We start from the raw sequence: 12473 nt of genomic DNA on the forward strand, positions 1-12473 counted from the left end.
CCGGAGGGAGGAGGAACCAAACCGCCGCGCTGGGATTCGCTGCAGGGTCTGACACCCTGGCCGGAGGGAGGAGGAACCAAACCGCCGCGCTGGGATTCGCTGCAGGGTCCGACACCCTGGCCGGAGGGAGGAGGAACCAAACCGCCGCGCTGGGATTCACTGCAGGGTCCGACACCCTGGCCGGAGGGAGGAGGAACCAAACCGCCGCGCTGGGATTCACTGCAGGGTCCGACACCCTGGCCGGAGGGAGGGGGAACCAAACCGCCGCGCTGGGATTCACTGCAGGGTCCGACACCCTGGCCGGAGGGAGGAGGAACCAAACCGCCGCGCTGGGATTCACTGCAGGGTCCGACACCCTGGCCGGAGGGAGGAGGAACCAAACCGCCGCGCTGGGATTCACTGCAGGGTCCGACACCCTGGCCGGAGGGAGGGGGAACCAAACCGCCGCGCTGGGATTCACTGCAGGGTCTGACACCCTGGCCGGAGGGACCAGGAACCAAACCGCCGCGCTGGGATTCGCTGCAGGGTCTGACACCCTGGCCGGAGGGAGGAGGAACCAAACCGCCGCGCTGGGATTCACTGCAGGGTCCGACACCCTGGCCGGAGGGACCAGGAACCAAACCGCCGCGCTGGGATTCGCTGCAGGGTCTGACACCCTGGCCGGAGGGACCAGGAACCAAACCGCCGCGCTGGGATTCGCTGCAGGGTCTGACACCCTGGCCGGAGGGAGGGGGAACCAAACCGCCGCGCTGGGATTCACTGCAGGGTCTGACACCCTGGCCAGAGGGAGGAGGAACCAAACCGCCGCGCTGGGATTCACTGCAGGGTCTGACACCTGACCCATGGTCTAACCGAACCTCTAAGAGCAGTGGTCCCCAACCTTTTGAGGTTGTCGGGCGCCAGGGGGCGGGGACATTTGTGCGCCCGGGGGAGGCCCCCCCCATAGCCGCGCGCCCGGGGCCAGCGCTCCCCCCCCCATAGCCACGCGCCCGGGGCCAGCGCTCCCCCCCCCATAGCCACGCGCCCGGGGCCAGCGCCCCCCCCCCCGCAAGCGCCACGCGCCCGGGGCCAGCGCTCACCGTGCACCATGTGCCCAGGGCCAGGCCAGCCCCAAGCACCTGGCGGGCGCATGCAAATGCCCCCGCGGGCGCCATGGTGCCCACGGGCACCGTGTTGGGGACCACGGCTCTAGAGTGGTTCTCACAGTGCAATGGAACCTCCCATTCAGGTGCTCTCCCCTTCTACCACTGTGGGAGATGGGCCGTGTCCAGTGAGTTCTCACTCCCTTGGCTCCGTCTCTCTCTCTCCGGCACCAGAGGTGGTGAGCTGGAGCTCCCGAAAGCTCACGCTCCAACTCCCTAACGAAAGACTCACCCAGCCCCCCTGAAACCAGGATGCGATCAAACTCCTCCACGTTCCACACCTGTTAACAGTCCTTGGGAGCACGGCTGTGTGTGCACTCACCTCGCCCAACAGGGCCCTGGACCACGACCGGGGCTCCTAGTAACACACTAATACAACTCTTCCAGCTGCAGCCTGCTCCCCTCCACACCTGCTTCGTTTTGTCGAGCAGCAGCCGGGGCCGCCCCGGATTCGCACAGAACGGCCTCCGCTTTACAGATCTCGCGCACGTGGAGCTCCATGAGGGGCCAGGCCCAACAGGGAAGCAAACGAGCAAACCCAAGGCCCGTGGACCGCAGAGCACACAAGCCAGCCCACAGGCTTGGATACAGGCGGGGCCAGGGCGTTGGCACCGCGGAGAAGAGTGGAAGGAAATGGAATGATTTCAGATGCAAGAACAATTGTCCTGCTGCACTGGGAGGTACAGCCTACAGGATTACTCACTGCACCCTAGACGGCCTTTCAGGAGGGGGTCCCCACTGTGCTCACCTGGCCATGCCAATACCCCCGGGCCCAATCCAAAGGGCTGACTGGCTCCCGGAAGAGTCTGCATTTTGGGGTGTAACACCAGCGTAACAGCAAAGTGCAGCCCGTGCACCGTACAACGTCGCTTCAGGCAACTCCGCTCAGCTGACAATCACCCAGAGACGGGTCACACACAAACCACTGCCGCGTCGGCACCATGTAGCGCGCCGGGGGAACAGGCTGCTGCTGGCCCCCAGTGCTAAGATGCGCAGAGGGCCCTGAAACAGCCAGGCCACGTGTGTTGGCAGAGCTCGGATGACAGCCTGCAAAAGCCTGCCTGCGCTTTGCACTCCCACAACCAGCGGTGGCCGAACCCTCACCCGCTGGCCACCGAGAGTCACTCGGCAGGAAGAGAACACAAGCAGAAGTTAACAAGCGGGGGGAGGGCTGGGACACCCTGCACTGCTAAATAGGAAGCGCTGTAATGCAAAGTGTAGATTGTTGCTTGCTCTCTAGTGTCAGTACCACCGCTCATTCTCACGTATGCTGTGCTACGTCATGGCATTACGACAGTCACAATCACTTACTACCCGCTGCAGAGCCGCACAGTTACCGAGTAATCTGAGCCACTTCCCGGCCGGGACACACACGCCTGACCCCTGCAGGCGAGCAAGGCGTCAGTCACCACCCGCCTTTAACCCCCACGACAAGTCTCCCCCAAATGCTCTTCGTGTGCTCCGGCACCAACCGCCCCCCACTCCGGAGCCCTGGCTGCTCGGAACAGAGGCCCGGACGGCCTCGCACGCCCCAGCTGCACGTGGGCATTTCTGGCCATGCCCCGCTCCAGATCCATGGCCGTGGCGGAGCATTCAGCGAGGTGCGAAGAAACCGGGGACATAAGAGAGACGGGGAGAAGGAGAGGGCGCCAGCATCCCATGTGCTCAACAGCACCTCTGAGGTCGTGGCTCCACCTGCGCGAGTGCCCACAGCAATCCCCCCACGTGGGTGGCCAAGGGGACTTTCCTTTCCTTCTCCGCCCCAGAGACCCGTAGGAACGAGCTGCCGTGCTCCCTGGCCTGAAAGCTCTCACCAGAAAGTTATTTCCTCCCCACACGACAGGGCTCTTCTGGCCTGCAGTGCTGCACAGCTGTGACCACATCGGGCTGCGATAGTCAGTCCAAAGCAGGTGGGTCCCTCCCTCCTTCCTTCCCCTCCAACGCCGCACAGACAGCTAGCTCAGCCTTCGAAGGAGGGGGAAGGTCAGCACAGAAGCAACAGCCCCAGCGGTTACATGGGGGGCAGGGCCAGAGAAAGAAGAAAGGCTTTGGTGACTAGTGCAGGAGAAAGGAAGGAGACGGAAATGTCGGTCCCTTTAAAACCAGAGGGGAAGATGAAATTAACCACCCCGTCCCAGCGCTGCAACGGGTCCATCCGCCCCCCACTGACTCCAGGCACGCCTGCACAGGGAACAAGACGCCCACCCCCGGGAGCCCGCCGTGGTAACGCCCGGCTTGCGGCCCCTGGGCTGAGGGAGGTGGCTCACGCAGCCCCCGCTAGCCCCGATGGCCCGTGGCTGGCGTAAGAAGATTTCTAACCCAGCAATCTCTCTGTGTCTTCTGTATTCCAATAGAAGCCAATGGCTCCTCTTCCCACGGCCCCGACTCTGCTAGCTGGGGAGGGAGAACCCAGCGATGCGGCCGGAGACCAGGCACACCCTTGGGGCGGTAGCCGGGCTGCTAATGAGGGAGCCAGATGTGCCCTCCAGGGCAGAACGTGGCCTAAAGGCGACTTGTGCAGGATGCCATTTGTATGGGGCTTAAGCCGTGGCTGTGCAGGCTCTCCGCACGACCCTCCACCGTCCAGCCCAGCAGCCCCACATGAACACGCTGCAGAGCCCAACACTTTCTGCTGCGCGTCCAGAGCCCCTTTCCCTTCCAGGCTGATCTAACCCCGGCCACCGCAAAACACGTAACGGGCGGGCAACGAGCACATCAGCCTGGAGGGCTGACTAGTCCCCCTCTGCTGGCCGTGCAGCCCTCTCAGCGTTAGGGAGTCAGGGATCGGACGGGGAAGCAGGCGGCATGCAGCAGCGTGGGAGGGCGGGTGGGCCAGGCTGACGGCGACAGCCGGGAGCACTGGCAGAGCGAAGGCGTGGGCAGCGGCACGAGCACACGGAGCAGCAGAGCAGGATGCCGACAGCTGAAGGGCCTTCCAGGTGAGGACAAGACACGGGGCGTCTCTCTCTTCCACATGCAGCAAATCCTGGGGCCTCCTCCCCTCTCCACAGCAAAGCCAAGCTCCCACCAGCAGGACGCGGGGGGCGCAATTCCAGAGCACCCCCCTCGTTTCAACTACGGAGCCGAAAGCAGGCGGCGCACGGCGCGCTAGGGACTCGCCGTGGCCGTGTCTCTCGGCGCCACGCGGCACGGCACGCCGACAGGCTCTGAGGCATTCGCGCCACATCAGCGTGTTGGCCAGCCCTGCAGAGAAGCCCTCGGCCTAGCCTAGACGGGGTCCGGCTCGCAGTCCTGCAAGGGGACGTGCCGGCCATGGCAGCAGGCTGGGCACTGGGGGGGGGAGCCTGGGCACCGAGGGGTATGCAGGAAACGGGGACTCGCCGCACGAGGCTCCCGGCTACAGCACTGTGGTAATACACTGGGCTGAGAGCACCAGCCCAGCCCGACGGCCTCCTGCAAGGGCAGCTCGGTTGCGGGGCCACAACCCGTGGTGCTCGGGCCACGCTAGAGCCTTCCTGCTTTGCAAGCCACAAAAGTGACAGGCTGCCCAGCCAAGCAAGGGCCAAGGCAAAAGCCTGCGGGGGGACCGAGAGCACGTGCGAGCAGGCCCTGCAGGCTTCCATGCACGCCGGGCTGCATGTCCCTGATTCCCCTCTGTGACGTGGGGGCTGTCTCTCTGTGACCCGGTCCCCCTGCGCTGGGCTGTGATTCCCACAGACTCACCACGTGTGGATTGGCCCAGACACCCAGGCCCAGCCTGGGCAGGTAACAAGGCTCTTTCCCAGGGGAGATACAAAGGAAGGAGGCGGAGACGAACACCTGGCTGGGGGCAGGGCCTGGGAGCGAGGAGTCTTGGGCTGGAGCCATGAAGGAAACAGACTAAGGAGGGGCTGGAATCTAGGGGCCCAGGGACCCATCTCAAGGGGGCTGAGGCTGCCTGGCCCACTCTCCTGTAGCCACGTCCCGTCTGTGCTGCGCTGTGTCCTGGAGAAGCAATAAACCCCCCGTTCTACTGGTGGGCGGAGTCTGTTCTTGCTGCTACGGGGCTGCAGGATCGGAGGAACAGCCACTTCATGGGCCACGGCCCCTGCACACTTCCACCAAAGGCCGTGGCCAGCAGTCCACAGCTGCACTGCTGGCGGAGGATGAAAAATGACGGAGGCTTTCGCGCCAGTTCACTGATCCTCTGGCAGAGGGCCCAGAGGCCAGGAACGGAGGAGAGACGACACAGTGTAATTCTACGGGTAGGTCCATCCCCACACGGCCTCCAGGGCCAGGGACACAACCTAGATGGAGAGAAAATTGACTGACCCCTTAGGGACAGGAACAGTGAGCTCCATCCACACCTGTCCCCTGCCTCCCGCAACACCTGCTCTGCCAATGCCTCCAAATCCTGCTCTCCAGCACCCCGGGGGCCCCTAAACCACGTCACCCCGGGCTACAAACCCTTCTTCCACCGTCCAGTAATCGGGCCCTGCCTCCCAGGCCTCATCTGCATCCTTCGACTGGGGCCTGCCTCACCCCAGCTGACCCGGTTCCAGGCCTTCAGGTCACACCAAACCGCAAGGAGGGTTTCGTGATATGGACAAAATGCACTCAGGAGCTAGCCAGGAAACCTGCCAGCGCTGGACTCCGGGGCAGGGGGCATCTGACTTGGCGGGTAGCTGTGCCAAGCAGAGAGCGCTCTGCCTCCGAGTCTGCGGCACCACAGGAAGAGCCGCAGCCCTGAAGGCAGCAGGCGGTTTGGAGAGCGTCGCGGGAGCGGCAGTTGTGACCCAGCAGAATTAGAACAGTCACCGAGGGAGCATCACGTTCTCCTTTCCGACAGCTGATCTCACGCCACAGCGCTCGCGGCTAATGAACCCCGAGGACCGTTGTTCTAAAAGGCACAACGCGGACAACTTCTCCCCGCCCTGCCCCGCCCAGAGGGCTGGGTGTGATCGTGCAGAAGCAGCAGGAAGCAGCCTGCTGCGGAATCCTTGAATGGCTCCAGCTCCGTGGAAAGGGAAACTCTCCGGGGGAGCATTTGTGCCACCCAGAGGACCCAACGCAAGCACATGGAAGCAGGAGCATGCTCCCTCCACAGCTGGCTGGACTAGAGATGTAATGCAACGAGTCCCCCTGGAAGAGATTACCAAGGCTATTAGGGAAGACGCGCCCCTCGCCTGATGAAATCGCGCACTCCTTCCAAGAGAGCACACGAACGAGGCTCTGCAGAGGACAGGGAAGCTGCCGCCGCTGCATGGCAACAGGGACCAATGGGGAAAGCTGGCACGGGGCCCCGCCCCGGCTGGAGAGCAGGGGGGCTAGCGCACTCCGGGGGGTTGTACTCGGCCAGGGTAACGTCTCCAACCCGCGGGGGGGCTAGCGCACTCCGGGGGGTTGTACTCGGCCAGGGTAACGTCTCCAACCCGCGGGGGGGCTAGCGCACTCCGGGGGGGGGGTGAACTCAGCCAGGGTAACGTCTCCAACCTGCGGGGGGGGGCTAGCGCGCTCCGGGGGGGTGAACTCGGCCAGGGTAACGTCTCCAACCCGCGGGGGGGCTAGCGCTCTCCGGGGGGGGGTGAACTCGGCCAGGGTAACGTCTCCAACCCGCGGGGGGGGCTAGCGCGCTCCGGGGGGGGTGAACTCGGCCAGGGTAACGTCTCCAACCCGCGGGGGGGCTAGCGCACTCCGGGGGGGGGGTGAACTCGGCCAGGGTAACGTCTCCAACCCGCGGGGGGGGCTAGCGCGCTCCGGGGGGATGAACTCGGCCAGGGTAACGTCTCCAACCCGCGGGGGGGGCTAGCGCACTCCGGGGGGGTGAACTCGGCCAGGGTAACGTCTCCAACCCACGGGGGGGCTAGCGCACTCCGGGGGGGGGTGAACTCGGCCAGGGTAACGTCTCCATCCCGCGGGGGGGCTAGCGCACTCCGGGGGGGGGGGTGAACTCGGCCAAGGTAACGTCTCCAACCCGCGGGGGGGCTAGCGCACTCCGGGGGGGTGAACTCGGCCAGGGTAACGTCTCCAACCCGCGGGGGGGCTAGCGCACTCCGGGGGGGGGGGTGAACTCGGCATCCCAGGACAGCCCCCAACGCCACACACAAATCAGCAGCAGAAGCTGAAGCTGGGACCTTCAGCTCCCTAGCACAGACCCCCACTGCGTGAGCTAGAAGACCCACTCCTCTGGCTGGACCAATACACCTGGGAATTATTGGGGGGCATTCTGTGGCCTCCGTCCCGTAGGAGTCAAACTAGAAGTCAGCCGACCCCGCCGCCTGGGAATGGATGGACAGTAGGGCCAGTCACTGGAGAGGAGCATGACAACGCGCTTGGTCTGTGCATTGCATGGTCACATCCCAGCCGACGCCCGTCCCCTGCACCCCTTTTGTCCTCACTTGCAGCAGGCAGGGTAGGGCCTGAGCAGGCACAGAATGGAGCTACCCTGGGGGAAAGGCACTCTGGGAAGCATGGCCTTCCACTGGCCGGGCGGGTTTGGGTCTGGTCCCTCGACAAGGCATTTCATCTGGGGCTTGCTCCCCAAGCACACACAAAAAGGAAAAAACCGGATAACACTGCCTGTTTAACGCCGCCTCTTTCCCTGCTACTGCTTATTGCTGAAACAGTTAAGAGTCTGGGCAAAATACATTGATTGCTTTCTCTCTCAGCCGCTGCTGAGCACTCTCTCCCCTAGCAGAGAAGCCGTTTGCAAGGCACTCTGTTTGCATCCCTGCCCGTCTCCAGGGATCTCGGCGTTCTCCGATGTGGGGCTGGAATGCCAACCCGATCTGGTAGCTGCTCTTGCAGCACACCCTTCCCAGGGGGGCTACAGAAAAGGCAGCCTCCTCTCTTGGGGCTTGCTAATCTTACACCTGATCAGTTGTAGCCACTAACCATCACGAGCATGTGACATGCTTACAAAAGCCACTAAGCTTTTAAAAGGCAGGTGTGTTTTTAATATATACACATGCTTTATGTGTATGGAGGCACACGTGTGTTACACACACCGAGCCAGATACAGGGGGTGACACTGTATGATACATGAACGGAGCACATGCCTGTGATGCCCCGACAGGTTTCCACACCAGTCCGTTGCTCCAGGGACACATTCCAGCACTCCAGGGTGGGAAAGGTTCAGGTACAGGCTACTGACACCTTTTGCTGATATGAGAGGCCACGTTCACAAATTCAACATTTCATGCTTCTACAAGCGAGGAAAAGGAGCTTCGTAAGATCAAAGAGGAGTCTGCCCGGGTCCCCCTGTGACAGGCTAGTCCCATCCCCCTCACCAAACCCGGGCATGCCTGCAGCGCGCGCCGGGAACACCGAGTGGAGTAGTTCCCTCCGGCATTGCTGCGCATGCGCGGCAAGCGGGCAGCCGCATTTAAATGTGGCACTGGCTCAGCTGGGGAGGGGGAACACTGAGACGGTGGGAGGAGTGACAGGAGACGCCAAAGACCCGGAGGCAGCGGCCAAAGCCAGCCATTAAAAATAGTGACATTAAAACATTGTGACATTTCGAAAGAAAACGGTTAGATTTTAGGTAATTAAGGTACTAGGTCATTTTTAGAGCTTGTTACGATTTCCTCCACGCTCTGTGCTGTTCGGCTCAAAGTAATTCGTAAGTCTGGTTATGCAGAGCAACACAAGAAATACCTCGTGACAGTGCGTTGGGGTTTTCCCGTCTCCTTCACCCCCGTAATGGCATGGACAGACTCCACCAGCCAGTAGAACAGAGGGAGTTTATTGCTTCTCCAGGATACAGCACAGCACAGATGTCATCTGGTTACAGGAACTGGGGCTAGGAGGCCCAGTGCCCCCCCTTGAGATGGGGGGTGGCTGGGCCCTACAATCCCAGCCCCCTCCCTAGCTCCTTCTCCCCTGCTTCCCAGACAGAAACCTAACTCACTCACTTCCAGCCCTGCCCCCAGCCAGGGCTCCACTCCCCTTCTTCCCATTGTTCCGCTCCCTGGGAGATAACTGGTCAGACAGGTTCCAAGCCCCCTTGCATAATGACTCATCCCCTGCTCTGCTGGGCCTTGCTGCAGACAGTGGGGGTCACTCACAACCCAAGCCTAGCAACCAGCAAGGTACCCACACTACGTCACACCCCCAGTACCTATTTTTAAGATCTCGAAACCAATGTTTCCTCTAATCTTTTTCTCCCACATGCAGAATAAATTGCATGTGCATAGAGACATGTGTGACTGTGCACCACCAGTAGAAACACAAACCTGGCTGGGGGTGTTCTGCTAATCAGCTGGGCAGCATCAGTATCTCTCCGGAGCAGCTGCACAAGCGTCCCGCGTACAGGGAACACCGCTCGAACCCCCATTTTCCATGGGATACGCACATCAGGGTGTGGTGTGTACAAAGGTCTGAGCGATGCTGGGGACCACCCATTGAGGCTTCACTAATCACAGCAACGCCAGCATGATTCAACTCACACTGATAAAACCCTTTACGCCAGGCCAGCCGCATCCCTTTATGTCTGAACACCACACCCTGGAGAGTAGCCCCCAAATTAAAGATCCAGAGATCCCTCCGCTCAGGAGGGAAAAGGCAGAGGACAGCTCCTTGGGAAGCACATCTGAGCACAGGAAAACCACAAGCATCTGCTCAGACAAATGTCTCCCATCAGTTGACGCAGGGGCCTGGGACAGGGGCGGTAAAACGCAAACTGTCCTTTCAGAACAGGGCACACCCTACACAACAGGATCCCTCCAGGCCACTGGGCACCCAACACTGACCAATACTTCTAGCTCACGTGACACAAGAGACTCTCCCTGCCATGCCCTTTAGGTAGCTCGCTGTTGGGACAGGCCACAAGTTTATCTGCCGAGAGCCAGGCCCAGCTGAGTCTGAACAGATGTGCCTGGAAACTCGCTCGCCACGAGTGTCACATGGCCCAACAGAAAGCCGAGCATGTGTTCGGAGATGTGCTCCCAACGGCACGCAGCTCCAGTGCTCCCGTGTGTTCGGGGACGTGCTCCCAACGGCACGCAGCTCCAGTGCTCCCGTGTGTTCGGAGACGCGCTCCCAACGGCACGCAGCTCCAGTGCTCCCGTGTGTTCGGAGACGCGCTCCCAACGGCACGCAGCTCCAGTGCTCCCGTGTGTTCGGAGACGCGCTCCCAACGGCACGCAGCTCCAGTGCTCCCGTGTGTTCGGAGACGCGCTCCCAACGGCACGCAGCTCCAGTGCTCCCGTGTGTTCGGAGACGCGCTCCCAACGGCACGCAGCTCCAGTGCTCCCGTGTGTTCGGAGACGCGCTCCCAACGGCGCGCAGCTCCAGTGCTCCCGTGTGTTCGGAGACGTGCTCCCAACGGCACGCAGCTCCAGTGCTCCCGTGTGTTTGGAGACGTGCTCCCAACGGCACGCAGATCCAGTGCTCCCGTGTATTCTCGTTGGGCCGGAAGCACAAAGAGGAGGTTGTGTAGGACAGAGCTCTGCTTCCGTTATCTCTCCCCGAGAGGAAGGGCCCGCTTTACACCCCGGCAGAGGGAGGCTGAGTCACAATCTGCTATAGCTCTCAGCAAGCCGGCCCCGTCTCAGCGTGGGAAGAGAGGGAATACGGAAGGACTGCCTGGTCCTGACTCACCCTTTCCCAGGCTCTGCACTTCCCTGCACCTCGGGGTCTGGAGTCACAGGCTCCACCGAATCCGGAACCAGGTTCTTGCAGATAGAAACATCACGGGCCATGATGCAGATCCAAGCTCCACCATCGCTAACGGCGCCTCACCACTGCAGAGGAACAAGAAGGAAAGCGCCCCGCCCCTATTAGCAAGAGTAAGTCAGAACGTGCTGGTCTTGGGCAGGTGGCCAAGATACCTGCAGCATCAAGACCCTCCAGCTGATACCCATCAGGCCTTGCCCACCTGGGTTCTGCCCAGTCAGGTTCCCATGTGACAGAAGAGGAAGAAACAGGACCAAGGATATTGGGGACATTTATCCAGACTGGCTACCACGCAGTAAATGCTCCGTTCTCTGCGTGCACATGCAGGGAGCAGCCCCCACTCAGATGCGCAAGAGCCCAGCAGCTTCTAGTCTGCATGCACGGATCACCATGCTCAGTGTGCGCGCACGCCCTCATGCTCAGAGGGTGCTTGGTCCCTGCGGAGACTGTGCAGCGAGCGCCCTGAATGCAAGGCAAGGCGAGTGTCAGCCACCCTTACAAACTAACATGCTACAGTCAGTTCATCACATGGAGGACTAGGGATGGAAAATCCCATGTGATTAGTTAACTAGTTAAACATGATGTTTAGCTGCTTAACCAATTACATGGGGGGAGGCCACAAACGGGCTAGAACACCCCTCCCACAGCATGCCCGGGCCAGGCCCGCTGTGGGTGAAGGTTGCTCTAGCTGGGCAGGAATGCTCCCACCCACAGTGGGCCCCGGGGCGGGGGCGGGGGGAGGGCTGGAGCAGTTCCCTGCCTGCAGCAGGCAGGGGTGTGCTTCAGCCTTCAATGGTTAACCATAACCGGTACACCTCATCCATTCAGGGAGAGGCTTACCAGCAGTGTTCCCTCTAACATCTTCCATCCTTGGGTGGGTGGAGTTTTCTTTTGGGCAGGATGACATTTCTTATCTTATTGAGAGTGGATGTGGATGTGCAGTGTGGCCCAGTACAATCAAAAAACCTAGGGATACATATTTTTAAAAGAGTCCATAGGGATAGAAGACAATATGCTAAAACAAGGGATAATTAATAAGGAGCAATGCCTAAGATGTTTATTTAATATGAAATCAAATAAAGAAAATTAACACTGCTCTTAGAGTACATGCATTATCGACCTAACAACTCACTCTAGTAAACGCACCAAAATGGGGAATGCTGCAAATAGCCATATAAATAAATCAAAGACATGGTCAATGAGTAAAAACATAACAAATATGCACACTTTATGATGCTAAAGAAATCTATGAGTCAACCAGAAATAGTCATGCTCTCCTTGAAAATATGAATACAATATCTATTGATACTGGAAAGAAGAGTAAAAGGTATTCACTCAGGCTTATACACTTTCTAGGGAATGTTTGGGATCCATGCTATGCAAGTGAGACAGAGTAAATCTGTAAAAAGTTATAGAAGTTCTAGTGTGAAACTTTCACTTTGTGTGTGACATTAAGTCGAAGAGTAGAAGCCCCAGAACACTTGTCCAGAATCCAACTCCAATTGAAAGGCCAAACCAATTAAACAGAATCCATGGTAAAGTTCTTCCAGTTTTAACAATCTGCCATGTATTAACTAGTAACACGGGATTTTAAAAAATTGCTAAGATCAGTGTTTGCAGATATCTACAACACTAACACAAATCTGTTACAAGAATCCTTTCCTTCCGTACCTTAAGCCATTAATGCCGATGTAAACTTTGTTTGAAATGTGATCA

This window comes from Pelodiscus sinensis, chromosome 16 (assembly GCF_049634645.1).
Source record: "Pelodiscus sinensis isolate JC-2024 chromosome 16, ASM4963464v1, whole genome shotgun sequence".
NCBI lineage: Eukaryota > Metazoa > Chordata > Testudines > Trionychidae > Pelodiscus > Pelodiscus sinensis.